Here is a 23,598-nt window from a genome sequence, read left to right as displayed (position 1 = left end):
TTTAATACTTGGAGAATCAAAGCTTTGAGCAGCAACAGAGGAAGCGAGTGGGTTTTGACCCTGTCCCTTTTGATTTACAGGGTGTATGGTGCTCTGTTATTTTGATTTGCCCAAAGGTTAAAGCTTAAAGGCTGTACAGGACAGTGCAGTCCTCCAAAGAGATAAATGCACCAGGGCCAGCTCTCAGCAAAACAGCACTTGATATTTTTTGCTACTGGCTGTTGGCCATTTTAGCATAAAGTCAACTGGCTGGCTACAGCTCAACCTGGAAAAGGCCTGGCAAATTTGTCCAAGTATCCAATCACTCTGAGTGGAGTGGCCAGTCACAAGCCTTTGTCTCTACCAGGCTTTTCCAAAGAGCACAACTATATTCTGAGACAGAATTACCAATTCCTGACAGGTACGATCCCAGAACTCCCTGGATCTAGCTAACAAAGAGCCCTAAACCTTTGGGTTACCCCTGAACCAAAGGCCACTTCCAGGTGTCACGTAAGACCAGATCAGACATCACAGAATCACTTGTTAAATGGGAGACTCCAGTTCTGACTCAAATCAGTCTCATATTCTGGGACTAGACTTAACTAATCTAGTTTCAAGGAGAATTTTTAGGTTGCAAAGATATTGGAGAAAAATATGACATAATGAAAAAGTCACAGTTTCTGCAATTGGAAGTTGAGTTTAATTTTACCAGTTGAGCTCCCTTGAGCCAATCACTTAATTTCCCTGAACATAATATTTTCCTACCTGCACAATAACATAATTGTAATGTCACAGTGTTATTAAGTCAAAATAGAAAACATTTGTGCAAGCATATTGCAAACTTTAAGCTGCTTTACAAATATTTCTTGTTATTGCCAATTTGTGTTTTATACAGCAGTTCCTAAAGTGTTGTCTGGGGGCCCTGGTGGTACTGAGACCCTATTAGTTCTGCAACAACAAAACTCTTTTTATAACAAAACTAAACTATTTGACATTTTTACTCTGATTATCTCAAGTGTACAGAAGAATTTTCCAGACCATAAGTGATACATGATGACATCATCATTCTATCAGTTAACGGAATGGTGTGCTTGTATAATCTGCATTTTCCAGAATTTTCTAAAGTAAATTTTGGGGCCCTCAATAATTACTAAAGGAGTAAAGGGGTCCCAATATCAAAACATTTGAGCAATGTTGTTTTATAAGTTCAGAGCTTGTTAAATGTGCTTTAGAAGCAAATAATGCCCTGGCCAGTGGCTCAATGGATAGAACATTGGCCCGGTGTATGAATGGCCCAGGTTCGATTCCCAGTCAGGGCACACAGAAGAAGTGACCATGTGCTTCTTCCCCCCTCCATCCTTCCCTTCTCTTATTCTTCCTCTCCCCCAGCAAGTGAGTCAATTGGTTCAAATATGGCTCAAGCACTAAGGATAGCTCTGTTGGAGTGCATCAGCCTCAGGTGCTAAATAAAAATGGCTCGGTACTCAAGCATCGGCCCCAGATGGGGTTGTCAGGTGGGTCCTCATCAGGGCACATACAGGAGCCTGTCTCACTATCCCCCCTCTTCTCACCTAAAAAACAAACAAAACAAGTCCTGGCTGATTGGCTCAGTGGTAGAGCGTCAGCCTGGCATGCAGGAGTCCCAGGTTCAATTCCTGGCCAAGGCACACAGGAGAAGCGCCCATCTGCTTCTCCACCCTTCCTCTTCTCCTTTCTATCTCTCTCTCTCTTCCCTTCCCGCAGCCAAGGCTCCACTGGAGCAAAGTTGGCCCCGGGTGCTGAGGATGGCTCTATGGCCTCTGCCTCAGGCGCTAGAATGGCTCTGGTTGCAACAGAGCAACACCCCAGATGGGCAGAGCATCGCCCCCTGGTGGGCATGCTGGGTGGATCCCAGTCAGGCGCATGCGGGAGTCTGTCTGACTGCCTCCCCATTTCCAACTTCAGAAAAATACAAAAACAAACAAAACACATCATTCACTCCTCTGGTAAATATGAGTGTATATTAAAGCAGAAGAGAGGGATATCTTCAAATGTTATACATTTGTAAGCTCATTCATTTAAAAATAAGAAGGGAAAAGGAAAACATTGCAAATTGTTTTATGTACTACAGTGTACATTGAGTACCTTTTATGTTTCACATCTTGCTCTTAAACAGGGGTCCTCAAACTGCGGCTCCCTGAGGCCATTTATCCGGACCCACTGCACTTCTGGAAGGGGTACTTCTTTCATTGGTGGTCAGTGAGAGGAGCATAGTTCCCATTGAAATACTGGTCAGTTTGTTGATTTAAATTTACTTGTTCTCTATTTTAAATATTGTATTTGTTCCCATTTTGTTTTTTTACTTTAAAATAAGATATGTGCAATGTGCATAGGGATTTGTTCATAAGTTTTTTTTATAGTCCAGCCCTCCAACGGTCTGAGGGACAATGAACTGGCCCCCCGTGTGAAAAGTTTGGGGACCCCTGCTCTTAAAGAACAAACAAGAAAAGTCCAACACACTTTCTGCTCCAAAAATTCTAAAACAATTTGTAAGCAAAGAAGTATTTTATAGAGCAACTGGATACACTCATTAAAATTCTGAATAAGGCTAAATATTTTTGTAAAATTAGCAATATAATCAGGCATAATTTAGAACTACATGTTCTTACTGTGTGGCACAGAAAAAAATGAAAAGAATTAGAACAGGAATCTATGTCAACAAGTAATATTATCTATGAAATCAAAATTACAAAAATGATATTTAATTAAAATGAGATAAAAGTTGTTCTTGGGAAACAAAACTCAGGAATTGACCCTGGTTATTGTAACAAGAAGTGTTAAGTATTGTGTGATTTCATCTACTGTTCATGCATTACAGTGACAAAAGTAAAAACTATTTTTAAAATTAACTTCACTATTTCATGATAGAATTCACCAAAATCTCAAATAAACTGCAGCAGAACTCTTACAAATGTCCTTTGACCATCTGAATTTCTGATCTATCCAGACAGATTTCTGTTTGGGATTTGAGCCAGGAGCAGAGAAAGTCAAGCAGGTCTGGATCTGAATAGAATCTGAGGATAAAGACTGCTTGGAGTGCAAACCTAGCTCTGGAGTGGAAAATGGGACCAAAATAGGATGTAAGCAGGAATCAAGAGTTAGAAGCAACATCCAGGACCCCAAGCCAAAACATTTTAAACACTCAATATCCTACTGAAATAACAGCCACAAGAGAGACTAGCTCCATTTTCCATTATTGTTAGCTTTCAGGTTCATTCTTCTTTGTTAACACGGATAGTCAGGAGTGAACTGTGCTGAGATGACTTATAGCAGGAAGATTAAGTAAAGGAGAACAATTCATACGGTTGAAAACTCCATAATGCAGAATAACTTGAGACATGGTCTTACAATCCATAGAAAACACTGAAATAAAGATTCTTTTAGCAAAATTCGCCCTGACAAAGATTGAGTCAAGAAAAAGACAAGCCAGAATTAGGACACACCATAATGGCTTTTAGGAAAATTTAATATCTCTGCCACTCTCTCTCTTTTTCCAGACACTGTGATTTCAGAAGTTAAAATTGTTCAAAGAGCCCCACCTCATTTCTTCTCTTTCTCTTCTCTTGAAAAGAAGGGAGCAAAGGCGACAGTATGTTTAAGCATTTTATAATTGTTATATTCAGGGATAATTAGACATGGGAATAAGGAAGACCATTTCTCTCTTCCAGGAAGAAGAGAAATTGTATAATTTAAAAGTAGTCCAGATTTAAAGAGCTAAACATACAAGAGCTAAAATTTATTATTAACAACTGTCTTTTGTAGATGAGAAAGCATCATTTTGCTGTCCCCTAAATATATATTTCTCAATCTATTTTTCATGTTGTTGAAAATGGACTCTTGAGCCCCTGTAAGACGGAGTTGAAGGTGACCTTGAATGTATACTCAGATCAAGGTCCCCAGAAATAACTTGGTGATAGTGAACCAGACAGAATGGTTATAACATAGCCCCTGAACCACTAGCCAACCTGAAATACTAATGGCCTTATAATTATGATTTTTATTTTAAAGTTTAAATGAATACATGTTATATACCTACTGGCCAAGTACATTTCTTGAGTTTGCATTTATGTGGCAAATATACTCTGGGTCATTTACTAATTCAACCAAGACAAAAATTGTAAGCATTTATTATATAAAAACACTTTCTTAGGTACTATGTAAACAAATGAGATAAAGTCCCCATCAAATTAATTTTCAGCAGATTATGGGAAATAAAATCAATACAAAAGGAGTCCCCCCAAAAAGACTATAAAATGAGAGATGCTCTTATGTTAAAAACAAAGGATTGGTAAGGGCAGCCTTATAAATTAATAGCAAAATATGGTATATGCCAAATTTGTAAATTTATATCAATGCAGAATCAACACTTGTTTTCTTCCCTGGTAACATTTGATGAACACGTACTGTATCAATCACTGATATTTAATCCTCACAGCATTTAGCTGAATGTAATTTTCAGGAAGTCTGCCCTTATGAGATGGTATAGCAAAGATTCAGAGAAATTCTCCCAAATCTAGTTCCCTTACTCTTTAGGAATCGAGATTTAGGATGAACTTTCACTCCTGCCTCGGGAGTGCTGGTTCAAACGTCCGATGAAAGCAGCAGTGTAGAGCGCTCTTTCGTATAGGAAGCAACAGCACAAGAATATCTTCAGCACTGGACTCCACCATGCTCATTGTTATGCCCCTGTAAATACACGAAGTCAACAAGTAATTAGACTTAGCATGGGGGCCCAGGAGCCAGGGAAGAGCACTGAAAGGACAGGTCTCGGGAATTCATGCCCTGTCTCCAGGTAGGAAAGATGATGTGAATACATAATTATCCCCCTGACAGTAACCTTTCCTGATACAGAGGAAGGAAAGAGAGAAGAACACCTAACAGGGATAGCATCTGCTTCAAAGAACACACTTCCTCTTACAGCTGAAATAGCACTTGAGGGCACAATTCGATTTTTAAATTGTATTTAAAATAATTGCAATAGTTAGCATAACAATGTAGAAGTATCTTTTAGATTGATATTGTTGCATCCACCGGGTACGAGAACAAACTTCGAAGACTTTCAGGAGTTTAGATGTTACTTTATTGGCCAGTTTAACCTGCACAAGGGCGAACTCCCAAGATGTCTGAAGACACCGTGCTCACGAGGAGCTGCAAACGGAAGCCGTGCCTGGCGCTTACAGCTAAGTCCTTATATATCCTAAGTGAGCAAGCATTATACAGAAGCAGATGTGGCAGTTTAGCTATTGGCTAGGGAGGTCGCATGCAGCATAGCAACAGGGGCCAGTTTTAGATTAGTGGCGAATTTCAAACATAAACTTCTGATAAGGGTCTCTGACCTTCTTTGTTCTCAGCCTCACAGGGGCCCTATCAGAACTCCCTGTTCCTTCAATAGTTACACGCTTGGCAGCCCCAGCGTATCAGCACTCCCTGAATCTAACAATATTATGTTACCACTGACAATAGGATGATGATATACTAGTGTAAAAGGCTTTTAAATATATATATATATATATATATATAGAATAGATATAGTAGCAATGGTGTCATTATCATGCCGAATTTCTAAATTCTATAAATATAGAAAAACTTTATAAAGTGCAAAGTTTAATATAAGTGATAATTAATATAAAAGGGTGAGAGCCATATTCAGTACTTAGTAATAATACATATATTAGAATTTAAGGCTTTAGGATGAAAGACCACTCTTAATTCTGGGTTTAAAACACATAAAACATATTTCTAGCTACCAAATATATCTGCCATCTACTTTTAAATACAGTGTTTAAGCAGAGATGGACATTCTGTTGTTGGAGACCATTTTAGATTTTAAAATATTAATAATGCTTTACAGAATCAACATCATGTTCTGAAACACTGTTGGGTTCCAAAACATTTTGTTTGTGTTTTTTGTTGTACTTTAGGGTAATTTTATATTTAGGACAAAGAGTTTTAATATAAAACAATAAAAAAATAACACTAGGGAGGAAAAAAGTCAACAAAAGACATAACAAAACAAAAGGCATTTCACAGAAGAAACATGTAATCATAATAAAAATATAAGAGATGTTCACCCTCTATTAATCAGAGAAATGAAAATTAAGACCAAAAGGAGATCATTTTACACTGAATAGACTGGTATAAATTAATGTTTGATATTACCAAATGTTAGTGAGAATGTGGATCAAATAGAATAGCCCTAGTGATGGTGTAAGTTGGTACAAGTGTTTTTGAAAATAATTTGTCATTGGTAAAGTTGAACATTTAGATACTATGATCTTGCAATTCTCATCTTCATTTACATGCCCTAGAAAAACTTGCAAATGTGTATCAGAAGATGTTTACACTATTATTAATAGTAGCACAGTATAATAGAGGGGGACATGGGAATAGCCCCAATGCCCAGTGATAGGATCATGGTAAATAAATTCTGGTATGTTCATGAAATAGGTTATTTTACTTCAGGGAAAATGAATGAAGTACACACCCAGATGCCATATCAAAGGTGAAAATAAAAAATTACTAAAGTTCAAAGATAAGCCAAATTTTGCAATACATTTTAGTTTTATGCTATATAATAATTTAAACAATGGCAAGGAAATAATAAAAATAAAATTCAAAATAATTGCTAGCTTGGCTCAGCAGTAGAGCATGGACCTGGCATGCGGAAGTCCAGGGTTCTATTCCTGGCCAGGGCACACAAGTGCCCATCTGCTTCTCCATCCTTCCTTCTCTTCTTCCTCTCTGTCTCTCTCTTCCCCTCCAGTAGCCAAGGCTCCATTGGAGCAAAGTTGGCCCGGGCGCTGAGGACGGCTTCATGGCCTCCACCTCAGGTGCTAGAGTGGCTCCAGTTGCAGTAGAGCAACGCCCCAGATGGGCCGAGCATCACCCCCTAGTGGACATGCCAGATGGATCCTGGTCAAGCTCATGCGGGAGTCTGTCTCTCTGCCTCCCCTCCCCCTCCACTTCTCACGTTGGAAAATTAAAATAAATAAACAAAATAATTGCTAGCTCTGAAGGGATCCTGGATGATACTATTGATAACGTTCTGATTCCTGATTTAGGGGTAGAGAGTTTATTATATTGTTATGCCATAGCATATTTAAAAAGTTACATGTAAAATCATGTTACATAATTATTTCTTAATTATAATTATTTCTGATTGTTCTTAACTTCAGAAAGTATTTTTATATAATTTATTTTCCCAACTATATTTTATCAATCCTTCATATGTGCTTTTAAGAGCCATATAAGTAAAGATCATTTATTTATTTATTTTAACTTTTCTTAAGTGAGAAGATGGGGAAGCAGAGTGACAGACTCCTGCATGCACCCCAACTGGGATCCACCCGGCAAGCCCCCTACCAGACGATGCCCTGCCCATTTGAGGCCATTTCTCCATTGCTCAGTAACCGTGCTATTAGTAAAAGTCACTTTAAAATGGTCAGAAGTTTCAACTAAGTGCCACATATACTTAGTCAAAAATACTGAACTATGACTAAAATACCCTTTAATATGTTAATTGTTTAAATCCTTACCTAGTTTTAACTCAGATTTTCTATACTATCGCAGTCATCATGCTTATAAATAATGTGGGTATAATTTTGATATTTTTTTATTTTTATTCATTGATTTTAGAATGAGAGAAAGGGAGAAAGAGAGGGAGAAAAAGAGACGAAGAGAAACGTTGATTTATTGTTCACTTATTTATGCACTTATTGTTTAATTCTTTTATGTGCCCTGACCTGGTGTTGAACCCACAACCTAAGTGTAGAGGACAATGCTCTAACCAACTAAGTACCTGGCCAGTCTTATTTTGATTTTATATCAAACAGTGTAAATAAAGATTAATATGGTATCAGTGTCATTCTAAGAGAATTATCCAATTTATTTTACATATAAGCAAATAATTACCCACCTTTTTGTTCAAATGATCTTACATCTCAAATGTTTTAAGCTTAAAATTTCATTAAAAGAAATTAAATAATATTTTAGTATTATTTACCTAAGAAAGTACCTGTCTGTTCTAACTGGTTTTAACATGTTCTCACATTAAGCGTTATACAACTGACTCCCACTCACAGGAATGAGGGCTCTGGCTCTAACACCTGGGTGTTGTAGATGCAAAGTATTAAACATGCTGATGTGACACGAGTAACGAAACTGAGACGTCACGTCTCTAATTCACACAGCATCCAATAAAGGATGAGCTTGATGAGATTTAGAGATTTGTTTACTAACTCGGTCAGAAGTTTTGCATTTTAGACTTATTCTAGCCTCAAAAAAGTCCCCAGAGATTAACTTTAAAAATAATTATCAGTAATCACAAAAGCCGCAGACTTAGGAACCAAAAGAAGGAGTCTACTAGAGGAAAGCCTTCTACAGCAGAAATCTCAGATTTATATTACAAGGCCATCTAATTACCGACTCTCTACAAATCAATTTCTTTATATATAAATAGATGATTACAGATCACAGAAGCTTTTGTCTTTCGCTGTGAATAATGGTGGAGATTTGCATATATTTTTTAATACTGTATGACACAGAGGAACCATAAAAAATGAATTGGGAACAGGAAATGCTAGAACACCATGCATCTAACTAAGACTGCTTTTAGCTGAGTAAAATCAGACGCCAGTATAGCTTGTGATTCTGCAAATATATTACTTTCAAATTTATGGCAATTAATTACTTAAGACATGACTAATATTACTAAATCAAACAAGTCTCCAAAACTACAGTTTAAACTAAATCAGAAGAAAAAAATATGTGGCTAAAATGCATTATTCTGTTTTGTATTGATATTTTCCAGCTTCCTCAGTCAATTTATTCTTGGATTTCTTATAAAAAATAAATAAATTTACTGAGCACCTCGTACATGTCATGCAAATGCCAATGCAAAACAATACTATGGGCCAATAAAACCTGTTTTGATTAAGAGTTTATAGTGTTATTCCACAAATAATTATATCATAAAGTCCATTTGACTCTAAAAACTACTTACTTTTCCATTAGGTAATCATAGATCAAAATTAGAAATTAAGTAATTTAGAACAGGAGTTGGCAAACATTTTCTGTGAAGAGGGGGAGAGTAAATATTTTAGGTTTTGAAGGCTGGATGGTGTCTGTAGCAGCAACTCCACTCACCACGGCAGCACAGAAGCAACCACACATAGCAGACGACAGGTAGCAGATGATACGTAAGTGAAGAGGCAGGTCTGTGTTCCAGTTACACTCTGTTTAAGGACACTGAAATTAAAATTTCATGCACTCTTCACATGTCATGAAATAGGATTATTTTCATTTTTTTTCAACCATTGAAAAAATGTATCATTTCATTTCTCCAATGATTCCATAAATGTCTTCCTTGTTTAGTCAGTAGCTGAAAGTTCCAGCATGATGAAGAACATCTTATCTACCCGTTGGTTATTACTAGGAATGACCAGCTCTTGAAGGGTAGGCAGGACTTGGAAAGGCAGAGATAGTAGGAGAGCATTCCTGTCAGAGAGACAACCCTCAGTGAAAACCCACAGCCCGCAAAGATTAGGTGACATACTGGGAATTGAAAAGGGTTTCATCTGTCTGGAGCCAGAGATATCTGCAGAGAGCTGTTGGAGAATAAGAGATGAAGCAAGAGGTAGAGCATGTCTGGCATGTGAGTGAGTTTAGGTTTTCAGAGATAGTGCAGTATGCTGATTAAAATCCAGGGCTCTGGAGTCAAACTGTCCATATCTTGGCTCTGCCACTTACTGACTGGGCCTCAGATTCAGTTTCCTCATTGTTAAGTGGAAATTGTGAGAGTGCCAACCTCATTAGAGTATAGTGAAGATTTCTTTATTTTTTTTATTTTTATTTTTTACAGAGTCAGAGAGAGAGAGAGAGAGAGAGAGAGGGATAGACAGGGACAAACAGACAGGAACAGAGAGATGAGAAGCATCAATCAATAGTTTCTCATTGCGCACTGCGATACCTTAGTTGTTCATTGACTGCTTTCTCATATGTGCCTTGACAGCGGGCCTTCAGCAGACCGAGTAACCCGTTGCTAGAGCCAGTGACCTTGGGTCCAAGCTGGTGAGCTTTTGCTCAAACCAGATGAGCCCACGCACAAGCTGGTGACCTCGAGGTCTCGAACCTGGGTCCTCGGCATCCCAGTCTGACACTCTATCCACTGCACCACTGCCTGGTCAGGCTATAGTGAAGATGAAATGAGTCAAGACATGTAGTGCTGGGTGTGGAATAAGCATTCAATAAATGCTAACTTTAAAAAAAAAATGTAAAAATCATTCTTAGCTCATGAGCCAAAAACCAAACCAAAACAAGCAGGGTTTGGTCCACAGTTTGTAGTTTACCAACCCTGGCTTAGAACATAAAGTTATTCTCTTTTAGAAAAGTTTTTTTCTAAGAGGGATCATTTTTATACATCACATTTAAAAAATAGTAAACCTTTGTATTTTTGTCTTATATAGTTTTAAAGGTTCTACACTGGTACTTTGGACAGAATTACCAAAGTTCAATAAATTACTTAGAGGAAGAACTCCTTTATTGCATTTAATTTGAATTCATTTTACAAAGTACCTCCCTGAGGATAAAGAATTTTGTAGTACGTTTCCCCTCAATCTCATAAAATTTTATGTTAAGTTCAGAGGATCTGCCTTATCTAAAAGATCTTGATATATTTTCAAACACTGGATTTTAAACAAGTGCTAGCAAATATATTGTACATCGAGTCCCAAATGCCTTCCCTGTGGTTCACCCAATCATGCGTACACTCTTGAACTCCCTGCAGAATACGTCATTGGCTGCAAACAACCCACCACAGATGAGCCAGCAGTGTGTCACAAACAGTATGGAAATGAAACATCAAGCTGAGGAAAGATGCTTCTCCTAGAATGCAGAAGAGCTGCTTCACATGCTACATGACTTCATTCTCAGACGGCATATCCAATTTATTTCCTATGGTTTTATTAATTGCTATGAAACAATTCAATAATTCTGTGGGATCTTAAATATTTCTGGCATAGTTAGCATATCTCTCTCCTCCAAAGGCACGATCCTGAACAACCTCAGTTGAAGCAGGGAGAAGTACCAATAATATGAAAATGTCTTTTAAACAAATGGTTTTCCATTTATTAAAATTAAACATTTTTGGCCTGACCAGGCGGTGGCACAGTGGATAAAGCGTCGGACTGGGATGCTGAGGACCTAGGTTCAAGACCCCGAGCTTGCCAGCTTGAGCGCGAGCTCATCTGGCTTAAGCAAAAAATAAAAAATAAAAAATAAAAAAAGCTCACCAGCTTGGACCCAAGGTCGCTGGCTCGAGCAAGGGGTTACTCAGTCTGCTAAAGACCCGCAGTCAAGACACATATGAGAAAGCAATCAATGAACTAGGGTGTCACAACGAAAAACTGATAATTGATGCTTCTCATCTCTCTCCGTTCCTGTCTGTCCCTATCTATCCCTCTCTCTGACTCTCTCTGTCTCTGAATAAAATAAAAAATAAAAAAATTAAACATTTTTGGATAATTGCAACATTCCTTTCTCTGAGTTTTTATCATCAACACAGAAGTTATGATTATTTAATTTCTGCAATTTTCCTTTCCGAGTTCTGTCTCTTGATTTTGAATTTCTTTTGAGTTACTTGCCTTGTAGGGAATGTCAAGGAAATATGTATTAGCTTTTTTTCTCCCTCAAGTTTCTCTTTGAATTTGTATAATATAAGTACAATAATATATTTTAGTATCAGAGAATTTCTAAAGCTATATCTGAGAAGTAAAGATTTTCTATAAAGAAGAAAATATAAGATTTGTACCAGGAACCTGAAACTCTCAGCAAATTAAATAAAATTATGCTGTTGGAGTCATTTGCTTAGTTTGAAGGACTCCGCCAAAATCATGATGCAGGAACATTCTGCATCTTCTTCAAGGTCAAAACTGAACACGAAACTATTTTAATGCTTCTAAGTTGTTCTTAGAAAGTAAGCTTTCATTTAATCAAAAGTTTAGAACATAATTTAGCAATTTAGCAGATGGTATTTCAAATGAGAGCAAAATCTTCCAGGAGTAATTCCCTTCAGATCAACATAGAGGTGCAGTGAATTCACCAAGTTCAGGGCTGACGGGTGACACTGTATCTGTTTGGTCACTCAAGGGGTAGAAAATATAAAGTATAAACCATTGTTTAGGTTTTCTACACGAAATAAATTTAGCCCAGACCATTCAACAGAAAACCAACATATAAAAGTTCTTAATGGTTCAAACATCAAGTGAAAACAAAGCTCTCTATATTCTGCAGAACTTCAGAGCAGAGTTCTTGACCTGTTGGCGGCACGTTGTACCCATGGAAGTGTTAACTTCAGGGAAGCATCCAGTAAAGAAACATAGGTTGGGAGGGCGTTATAAATGTGCCTCATTTGAGCAACTGTTCTAATGAACACTTTCCACTACCCTCAGCGGGTTAGAGTATTAAAGCTTTGTTCCTGCTGAGCATGCCTGGATATTTTCTATTTGTTAACTCCCCAGGAACTTGTTGTAATATCTCCCGGTGAGTACAAGACAGTACTACATTCTGTAGTTGCCAGCTGGTAGGAGCAAGAACACCTGGGCAAAGTACCTGCTTAATGGCATATTTCTTCTCCATGGCAGGCACGGCAAATTGAATAATTTGCTTCCTAGTTTAGCCTTAAAAAAAAATACATTGCACAAAGTATGAAAGAAATGGTTTAAGTCCTGTATTTACTGCTGCTACTGCTCCCGGATGTGTGTGGTGGATTTGGGATTTGCTGCTCTTCTCCTCCGCTGGGCTGACCACTTTACAACTTGCTACAATGAATCCAACGTCAATCCTTTATCCATTGCTGCTCTCAAACGGCTTTACTTATAGCATGAAAGTTCAGCTACTAAGGGAGCAACTACTTTTATCCATGCATAATCAGAAATTAACATATTTTTGTGGACACTTATTACTGAAATATATAACAGCATTGACTAATTGGGGATGTGGGCTGATTTGCTAACCATATTTAAATCTACAGGATAAATGTAGGATCATGAATAAAATACCTCACTTGCATACTAAATAGCTTTCAACTTCCTGAGCTGAGAGGTGCAAACAATAAATCAAAATCTTTCTGACACCCCAGCAATAATCCATTAATTTATTCAGAAGAGACAAATTAGTAATATTTTTAAGGACTGGTTTTTTTCTTGCCTTTGGTGTTCAAGTTATGATTTACTTGAATGTTATATTACCTTATATATAACTGAAACTCCACTCTTCCCATCAGTAATTAACAGAAGGAAAAGAGACTCACATGCTAAGGTAGTTTATATGTCACGGACCACACTAACTCGAAATACAAAGTGATCTTAATTTTATCAACAACTCACCTCTCTCTGATGTCCCCTCGCCAGTTTTAAAGTACCTCCAGCCCCTTACAAAATCCACTGAAATTATTTCTCAAAGAGGGCAGGACATTTCTCACATCTGTTTTTAACGTGGTGCCTGAGGAGCCACCTGGCATCTGCCATTGCCTCGCCTTCCTCCCACGATGTCAGTCCCCTTTCATGGTGGTCGCGGCAGTGGGTGTATCTGCAGCCTGGTTCCCTGAGGTCCCTCAAAACCTAAAAGGGAACTTTACTACCAGGATCAGCACTGCTGACGGCACTGGGCCCATGCCAGTCCACCAAGCTTCGGCACCGATGCCGGCACCAACCCTGTGGTACCACAGGCCAGCTTTGCCAAAGTAAAGGGAAACCCTCCCCAACCTTGCCATACCATGAGACCAAGGTTCTCTAAAGGGCTACCTGTGCTTTCTAGGTCTCTTAGATAGACTCACTTGAAAGAGCACTTTGATTTCCCCACTGCCCACTGCATAGCACATGTCCACAGCCAGCTAACCCAACAGTGTGAGAGGTCAGCACTGTGTGAGAGCCAAGTTCAACCTTCCTTTTTAATGACTTAAACAGTCTGGATTAAGCTCAAGGCATGACTGTGCCTTCCCACTTGACCATCCTTTCCCAGGTGGATCTCACATATCCCAAGATGAAGAAAACACTACTATATTTGTTTTACAAATAAATATTCAATAAACCAAGAACCACCACAAAATTCACATTTTAGAAACCAAAACCACCACAAAATTCACAAGAACTAATGCAAAATGAAAATGTGGGCTCCTTGTTCAAGAACTATTACAAATTTCCAACTAGAGACAGCGGAAAATAAAACCAAGAGCAGGGTCCTTCTGAGAACCGGGCCACGGGTCACTGTACAGTCACACCACGCATCCAGAAGGCCAGCCCTGCTCAGAGAAGTGAAATCACTTGCTCACGGCCATGCAAAGGGCTGGCTCAAGCCAGCCAGCCCTAAGCTCCTACATTCAAGGCCACCAGCTCCTCTGCTCCTCATGCAACACTGCTGTCGTCCTTCAGGTGTTCCCAGGCTCAGCCAAAACCTGAGCAGAAAGCATAGCTCAGGTCCAAGATGGGAATCACAACGTAACCCTGGTCTAGTCTCTTACATATAGACAAGGTTACTACTGAACCAATTTTAAAAATCAGCATTTGTCACCATGTAAAAAAGCACAAGACAAGGTTAAATTCAAAACGCTAAACCTCTGAGAAAACTGACTGGACCTTTGGCATGAAGAAGACATACACTAGGAAAAATAATGTACAACAATTCACAGACCTTTCCAAATTTTTTTCTAAATTACCTCTAAGTAAAAGACGTTCCCATGTTCTTAAGGGTTCCAAGAAGAGAGACTCCAACCTTCATGGAAAAACGCAACCTACCTCTTTTCTTAAATTCTCTTGCTGTTTCTGAGACACTGAATTTTTCTAAGCATCATAACTTTTACTTAAGCACAGTTATTAAACATCTTACTGCTTTAGACCAGAACTGTCTGTGTATATTCTGATAATGTCCCAAGTCAGACAGATTTGAAATTAAAGCCTCATGTATACCTATCACTTACTAGCAATTTAACCTTGTTTTATAAGTATGAATAAGAGGTAATGACCAGCAAATAAGCATTCAATAAATATTAACTTTAATTTCTTCCTTTTCTTTTATTTAAAAATTTTTTTTTTAATTTTTTTGTATTTTTGGAAACGGGGAGGCAGTCAGACAGACTCCAGCATGTGCCCAACCGGGATCCACCTGGCATGCCCACCAGGGGGCGATGCTCTGCCCATTTGGGGGGTCACTCTGCTGCAATCAGAGCCACTCTAGCACCTGAGGCAGAGGCCACAGAGCCATCCCTAGCGCCCAGGCAAACCTTGCTCCAGTGGAGCACTGGCTGTGGGAGGGGAAGAGAAAGACAGAGAGGAAGGAGAGGGGGAGGGGTGGAGAAGCAGATGGGCGCTTCTCCTGTGTGCCCTGGCCGGGAATCGAACCCAGGACTCCCGCACGCCAGGCCGACGCTCTACCACTGAGCCAACCGGCCAGGGTCTCTTCCTTTTGTTTATTTATTTATTTTATTTATTTATTTATTTATTTTTCCTTCCTTTTTCTTATTTTTCTGAAGCTGGAAACGGGAGGCAGTCAGACAGACTTCCGCATGTGCCCGACCAGGATCCGCCCGGCATGCCCACAAGGGGTCGATGCTCTGCCCATCCCGGGCGTCGCTCTGTCGCAACCAGAGCCACTCTAGCGCCTGGGGCAGAGGCCAAGGAGCCATCCCCAGCGCCCGGGCCATCTTTTGCTCCAATGGAGCCTCGGCTGCGGGAGGGGAAGAGAGAGACAGAGAGGAAGGAGAGGGGGAGGGGTGGAGAAGCAGATGGGCGCTTCTCCTATGTGCCCTGGCCGGGAATTGAACCCGGGACTCCTGCACGCCAGGCCGATACTCTGCCACTGGGCCAACCGGCCAGGGCCTCTTCCTTTTATTTTAAACACAGCTTTTCTCACAGTGTCTGCATGAGTGAGCTTATAAATTTATTTCTGATATTAACTAATAAATGACTAAGGATAGTTATTTAATAAATAAAAACTGTAATCAGGCTGCCCATAAAAGCCCATTTATACTGTGCAACCCAGTTTGACCTGACAGTCATTGTCTCAACCTTAAGGTGTACCATTTTTAATGATAGGTTTTGTGATCACTCTGGATATACTGTAACTGTTATCACTTCAAAAGTTACCAGCCCTCCCATACCAGATTTTTTTTTTTATCAAAAAAATGATTTTGTTTATAGATCTGCAAACTAAACCAGAAAACAGGAAAAACACGTTTTTAATCATTAAAACGTAATTAATCATGAGCACATGTTTAATCAGCACTTACTTCCTAGAACCCCTCTGTTAGGCAGGTGAGGGCAACAGAAATTTAAAAAACCAAAATCTCTGTCACTAGTTTTGTCTTGTATCTTTTTTTTTTTTTTTGCCTTTCCAAAATGGCTCATGGACTAGAAACATTAAAACCATGTTCCTACGTGAAAATAATAACACATCCTTTATTTTTGCCTTATAAAGATAATATTTCTTCTGCCACTTAAGGTTTTGATATTTCTTCATTTGTGTAGCTCATACACAAGTACCACACACTGAAGCTTCATTTGCAAACGTGGTCAGCGCACGCTTTGTACCAGATCTGGCTGTTCTCAGAGGCTCCTTCCCATGCCTCTCCCTGCTCTGACCTCCAACAGCACTTCTTGCTGCTCCAACTATCTGGTCGGTACTCATCTCACTGCCTTTCATTCCATGGTTACATAGGGACAGTTCTTTGTCACCAGCTGTACTATCAGCTCCTGAAGGCAGCTGAGAAACCTTAACAAGAATACAAATTGAAAGTCATTAAACATTAAATGCATGCCAAATGTTTTACATACTTAGTTATTTAAATTCGAAAAGTCCCTTTAAGGTATACATTATAGATTTAAAATTTTTTAAAAACAAAAAAGAAGCCTGACCAGGTGGTGGCGCAGTGGATAGAGCATCGGACTGGGATGTGGAAGGACCCAGGTTCGAGACCCCGAGGTCGCCAGCTTGAGCGCGGGCTCATCTGGCTTGAGCAAAGAGCTCACCAGCTTAGACCCAAGGTCGCTGGCTCCAGCAGGGGGTTACTCGGTCTGCTGAAGGCCCACGGTCAAGGCACATGTGAGAAAGCAATCAATGAACAACTAAGAAGTCGCAATGCGCAACAAGAAACTGATGATTGATGCTTCTCATCTCTCTCCGTTCCTGTCTGTCTGTCCCTGTCTATCTCTGCCTCTGTAAAATAAATAAATAAATAAATAAATAAATAATAAAAATTAAAAAAAAAAAAAAACGAAGAAGAAGAAGCCTAGTGGAGACAAATTATTGGCCTGAGCTCACCCTAGTAGAAAGCCCAGGCAGCATGTGACCCAAGGTTGTTTTGACTCCTAAGTCTATGCTCTTAGCGTACTATTATTTACATAACCCCCAAATCTACACAGTTATCTAGGCTCTGGAAATACAGAGTATTCTCCAAGCATTGAGCTTATAAAATTTTCCAGTCAACAGGCATAATGAGTGTTCAAAAGTGACGTATTCATTAATATATTTAAATAGCTTTTAATATAGAATAGGTAAACACATTTTAAAGGTTTTCAGCAGGAACCCAAAGACGATGTGGTTCTCTAAATCAGTTATTTTAATCATCAGTTATATATTGGTTTAGCACCTGGCATATATCTAACAGACAATAGACACTCAATAAACAGTTATTAAATAAAGGAACAAACTTAAATTCAGGACTAGACCTTGGATTTTTGTTTCATTTTCTTCTTTTTGTTTCCGGACTGAGCAATTTAAACAAATTAATTTTAAAGCAATACCTAAGCCCAATGTCAGCCTGAATGGCATGCAGGAGATCTGACTGCTGGGACTCGATGTGGATATGGTGGATGTGGCAAGAGAGGCAAGTCACTCAGAACCACAAAAGACCTCAGATGAAAGACCAAAGCAGGAGGAATGATACTTCCTGACTTCAAATTATACTATAAAGCTATAATAATCAAAACAGTATATAATACTGGCATTAAAACAGACAAATAGACCAATGGAACAGAATCGAGAGACCAGAAATGAAACCCGAGTATATTCTGTCAACTGACATTTGACAAGGGAGCCAAGATACAACAGGGAAAGGACAGTCTCTTCAATAGCTGATGCTGGGATAACTGGATATTTACGTTTAAGAGAATAAACCTGGACCACATCTTACACCACTCACAAAAGTTCATTTGAAATAGATTAAAGACAAATCTAAGACTTGAACCCATAAAACTCCTAGAAGAAGACAGAAATAAAACTTCTTAACAGAGAACTTGGTAATGACTTTTTGATATGACACCTAAAGTACAACTAACAAAATGAAAGTGGGACTATACATCAAACTATTAAGCTTCTGAACAGCAAAAGAAACTACCAACAAATTAAAAAAAAACAACCTATAAGTGGGAAAAATGACTTGCAAACAGTATATTTGATAAGGATTTAATACTAGTCAAAATATACAAAGAACTCATACAACTCAATAGCAGAAGAAAACAAAATAACCCAATATTTAAAGATGGCCAAAGGACCTGAATAGACATTTCTTCAAAGAAAATATACAAAAGGCCAACAGGTATATGAGAAGATGCTCAACATCACTAGTTATTAGAGAAATGCAAACTAAAACCACAGTGGGTATCACCTTCCTCCTGCTAGAGGGGCCCTCATCAAAGGAGAGTAGCAAAGACGAGTGTAGATGTGGAGTAAAGGGAATTCTTGTGCACAGCTGGTGGGATTGGATATTAGTACAGCCTCTATGAAAACAGTATGGAGGGTCCTCAAAATATTAAAAATAAAACTACCATGTGAGCCAGCCATCCCACTTCTGGGAATTTATCTAAATAAATGAAAAAACTAACTTGAAAAGATGTCTGCACCCCCACATTCAAAGGAGAATTATTTACAATAAATGAGATATGAAAACAACCTCAGTATCTATCAATGAATAAATGGATAATGAATAAATGGATATATATACACACACACCCCACAGAATCTTTTTAACCATAAAAAAGTAAATCCTATCATTTGAAACAAAATGGATCTTGAAGACATTTTGCTAAGTGAAATAAACCAGAGAAAGACAAACAATGTATGATATCTCCTACATAGGAAATCTAAAACAAAAAACCAAACTCATTAAAAAAAGGGATTAGGAGATCAGCCTTGTGGTTTCTAGAGGTGAAGGGTGAGGGGGAAGGGAGGGCAAATTGGAGGAAGATGGTCAGAGGACCACAAGGTACAAACTTCCAGTTATAAGATTAAAAAGTACTAGGGATGTAATGTACAACATGACTATAGCTAACACTGATGTGTCAGAGAAAAGCTGTTAAGAGAATAAATCCTAAGAGTTTTGATCAAGAAAAGAACCCAGGACTGTAATTCTTGTTATAAAAAGGCAAAAAACAAAAGTCACCTCTTGTACCAAAGATTTTGAAAGAAAGAAGCAGTGGGGATGGAAAGTCTGTAGTGACAGGAGCAGTATTTTTAGCATCCTCTGAGAATCTCTTTCAGCGTGCCTGGTTGTGTGAAGGAAATAAAAATTACAGAATCAAGAAAGGGGGGAAATAAAATAAAGCATGCTGTACATTTCCCATTTTGTGTTTTTTTTTTCCTGTATTACCTAGAAAAGGAGCTGCATCTATATCTTCTTTAAGTTCTCAATGCCAAATTGGAACAAACGGGGGAAATCTCCACTGAAGAAAACCTGTCTGTCTTCATTCGCAAGCAGTGCATCAATCTGTTTTCTACCCACTCTTTGATGTGGAAGCCTCCTCAATGCCCGGTGCGGTTCTGACCATTGAATTTCAATGTTGAGCAATATTTCTTGTAATGTCATTTGCAGAAAACCAGCATCAAAACCAGTTGTCTGAATACTTACTAAAATGGGATTTTCAGACTCTGCCCCACCCCTACATAACCAGAATCTCTGGGTGGGAGCCCAGGACTTCACATGAGAAATTTGAGAACCATTCACACTGACCTTGATCCAGGCCATAACAAACCCCATTAATAGAACACCTCTAGTATTACCTATTTTATAATTTGGTCCCTGAGACCCTAAAACTTATCACGTTTCTTAATTTTTCCTCAGAGTTTTCTTAGATTGTCCAGGACACTCCAGAAAGATGTGCGTATCTGGGTAAGTAGAACACGCTTGGATCCAAATCCCAATTTTAGATTGCTTATTGGCTGAACTTCAGGTAATTTACTTCTAAATTTTTTCTTTATCTATAAAACAGAAATAGTAATAAAAATAGTAACATCTCACACCCATAATATAGTTTATGCTCCCAGCATCATAAATAGATTAAAATACCCATTCATTGTAATTTTTTACATTTTTATTCTTTATGCCTAAACTTGGGGCCTCACTGTATCTTTTCATAGCCAAGACAGAGCCTGGTCATTAATTATTTCGGCCCCCTGGTCTCTTGGCTAAAACACAATGAGTCTTGTGAAAGGGAAGGGTGAGCGCACACCTGACCAAAAGATGGATCTGAGCAGCCGCACGAGCCTCTTGAACCTGCCTCCACTCTGAGACCAGAGAAAAAACTGCCCATCTGGTGTGAAGCTCAGCTTTTCTGCCTCTCACAACTATTTGGAAAGCCAGCTTTAAGTGAATCTTACATAGAAAACCACAAATTTAGTCAAAAGACAAAGGGCAATTGTTATCTTTTAAAATCATTATGCAATTCACAAAATTAAAAAAAAAAACCATATACTTTCTTTACAGAGAGAGCTTTTCTGGTACATTTTTAATGTTTCTGCAAAAAACCATTTTGTTCATGAATTTTCAGGAACTCTTCTATTGTGTCACAGGCCAGAAGGACACCTCTGCCTCTCCCTCCCTAGCATAATGCTTTCCCTTACTCTTTGGCTTCCCGCACTGCCCAGAGATCGGGTCTTCAGTAACTAGAAAAACGCCGCAAGTAATCGCAGTCTCCAAGCACTCAGAGAGAGCAGAGGCTGGCAGCAAGAGGTAAAGCATCTGCTGGGGGCAGAATCCAGACTTTTCATGATTCTAAAGTTAGGTGCCAGGAATAATGAATGAGAGTCAGTGGCATCTGTTCTGGCCTCTGTTCTGTCATTAAAATACCTGTGAGGTGTCACTTCCCCTCCGGGCCTTGTCTTTCTTATCTCTAAAATGGAGCTTACCTTCCCTTTCTCGCTTTTCCCCAAGGATCACTACAGGATGAATTGGGGGAGGGGGGATGTACATGAAAGAGCTTGGTTGGTAAAGTGATAAAACAACACAGATAGAGGAGATCATGGCTGTCAGATACTACAGGATGACTGACACAGCACCTATCCCCAACTCCTCTTCCTTCCTCTGCTGGAGAGCTAAGAAAGCAAATAGTTTCTCTCTCATCCTTTCTTACAGATAAAAACAGCCCGTTACACAGTGGTAAAGCTTCCAAGCAGAGATGGCTAGCGTTGCCTTTCCTTCCTTCTCTCTGCCTTGAACAAGGATGTGATGTCTGAAGCTGCAGCGGCCATACTTAACCATGAATCAAAGAGCACAAAGAGGCAAGCAAGGATGTGGAGGATGGTAGAAAAGAAAGACAAAATAAAAGCCTGGGTCTATGGAGGCATCATGGAAACACTGAACCATTCAATTCCAAAAATCTCTTGCACCAAAAAAAAAAGAAAAAGAAAAGAAAGAAAAACAATCCCCTATTGATTTAAACCATCATTAGTCAGGTATTCTGTTACTTGTAACCAAATGTATTCTTAACTGTAACAATGAAAGAAACCAGAATGATCCTTTCTAAAACTCAAGTCAGATTACAACGCTCCTTTGCTTCAAAACACCCCAGTGAGTCCCTACCTCAATCAGGATACAGGCAGTTTTCCAGAGGCCCAAAACAGCCCTCCACAGTCTGCCCCTTGTGAATTCTCTGACTTCATCTCCTGCCATTTTCCCCTGATTTGGTCCCCTCCTTAGTCTTGACAACACACCAGTCATACTCCTGCCTCAAACCTTTTTGTTCTTTAGTTTCCTCAGCCCAGAAGACTCCTCCCCTACATCTCTGCCCCTTCCTCTGCCAGGGCTTCGCTGGCTTGCTACCCTGAAGCGAGGGCTTCCTTTCACCCGATACCAAACTGCTAACCCTGCCCAGCATTGCTTCACTTACCTGTATCTTTTAAAATTAATATAGACCCCCTCATATTTCCCACATAATATATTTCACTCAAAAAAACTGATACAATTCTTTTCCCAACTGTAAATATATTTTTTAATTATTTATGCTATGAAAATTCTAAAATGGATTTGAGGTACTTTATAAAACAAGCCACACGCAGAGTCAACTGTTATATAAATAAACAGAAAGTCATAAAGAGTAAAGACTTTAATGATGATTCCCCTTTCTACTTATTCCAAGCCCGTAGGGTGGACTCAAACTCTTTGGTAGAAGTCAGGAAAAATAATTAACTGTGACAACCAGCTGCCATCACTGCTCGACGCCCATGCCACTCTACTAAGTACCTGCACGAAATAATGTCCACATTCTGTGAGGCCTGAGGTTGTCTTCGATTAAGCAATGGCTTCAGAATAGAACAGGTGACACAGGTAACTCAAAATTTATAGCTTATTTAGTCACTAAATCAGCAGGAAACTCACTGGCTTGAGAATGGGCTCATCTGGTTTGAGCAAAGCTCACCAGCTTGAGCCCAAGGTCTCTGGCTTGAGCAAGGGATTACTCGCTCAGCTGAAACCCCTCGGTCAAGGCATTTATGAAAAGGCAATCAATGAACAACTAAGGTGCTGCTACAAAAATTGTTGCTTCTCATCTCTCTCCCTTCCTGTCTCTCTGTCCCTATCTGTCCCCCTCTCTCTCTATCCCTGTCACACACACAAAAAAAATCGTAATTTGATGGGTATTTATTTTTTCCAAATTAAAAATATGTAATCTTACAATCACATATATATTTATCTATAAACCACCCAATTTTTTAACAACTGTTGATAGAAATCTAATGATCCAGGAGCTGTTCTTGGCACTGAGGATAGTGCTTATTATAACCTAAACCTCTTCATGGAGTTTATAGTTTCCTATTATTCTTACATATTAACTGTATCTTTTCAGGTCATCTTATTAAAAGTAAACTGAAAGGACTAGTGTAATGAGCACTAAATTAAGCATAAGCTTCGTACTACTCAAAGCCAAAGAAAGAAACAGTAGTTTTTCATATCACATTGTAATCATACCCTTCAGGAGAGAAAATGCTTATAAAAAGTGGACTGGACAAGAATTTATCACCAGAGTCACTGTACTGCGGAAACTGCCAAACATTTCAAAGAAGTCTTCCTCAGCATGCTGACAAAACATGCACACTCCTTCTTTAAAGAGCCACTTGATAAACTACCTCTGCAATTTATTTATTTTTTATTTTTTTATATTTATTTTTATTATTGTTATTTTTTTTTTTCTAAAGCTGGAAACGGGGATAGATACCTCTGTAATTTAAATAACTTTAGCACCTGTTGGCAGAATCATGGGTTTGTTTTTAGTCTAAATCGCAAGCCCTTGTCTACGGCCATACCACCCTGAACGCGCCCGA

General features: G+C 38.9%; 1 protein-coding gene and 1 pseudogene across 5 annotated transcripts in view; one reads left to right on the top strand and one right to left on the bottom strand.

Moving 5' to 3' along the window:
* TMEM117 (transmembrane protein 117) overlaps positions 1-23,598 on the bottom strand; it is a 535,376-nt gene that overhangs the window by 283,082 nt on the left and 228,696 nt on the right. The window contains exon 2 of one of the 5 annotated variants that reach the window (XM_066258162.1): positions 4,545-4,704. The exons of the other annotated variants lie outside the window; for them this stretch is intronic. The gene's annotated coding sequence lies outside the window, so the exon portion shown is untranslated. The remainder of the gene's footprint in view (positions 1-4,544; positions 4,705-23,598) is intronic. 5 annotated transcript variants of the gene reach the window in all.
* The window catches only part of LOC136323738 (GTP-binding nuclear protein Ran-like), a 28,227-nt pseudogene that overhangs the window by 1,993 nt on the left and 2,636 nt on the right, over positions 1-23,598 (top strand).

This window comes from Saccopteryx bilineata, chromosome 2 (genome assembly GCF_036850765.1).
Source record: "Saccopteryx bilineata isolate mSacBil1 chromosome 2, mSacBil1_pri_phased_curated, whole genome shotgun sequence".
In the NCBI taxonomy this organism is placed as follows: Eukaryota; Metazoa; Chordata; class Mammalia; order Chiroptera; family Emballonuridae; genus Saccopteryx; species Saccopteryx bilineata.
The sequence above is the reverse complement of the archived record's forward strand: the minus strand, read 5'-3'. Positions and strand labels throughout refer to the sequence as shown.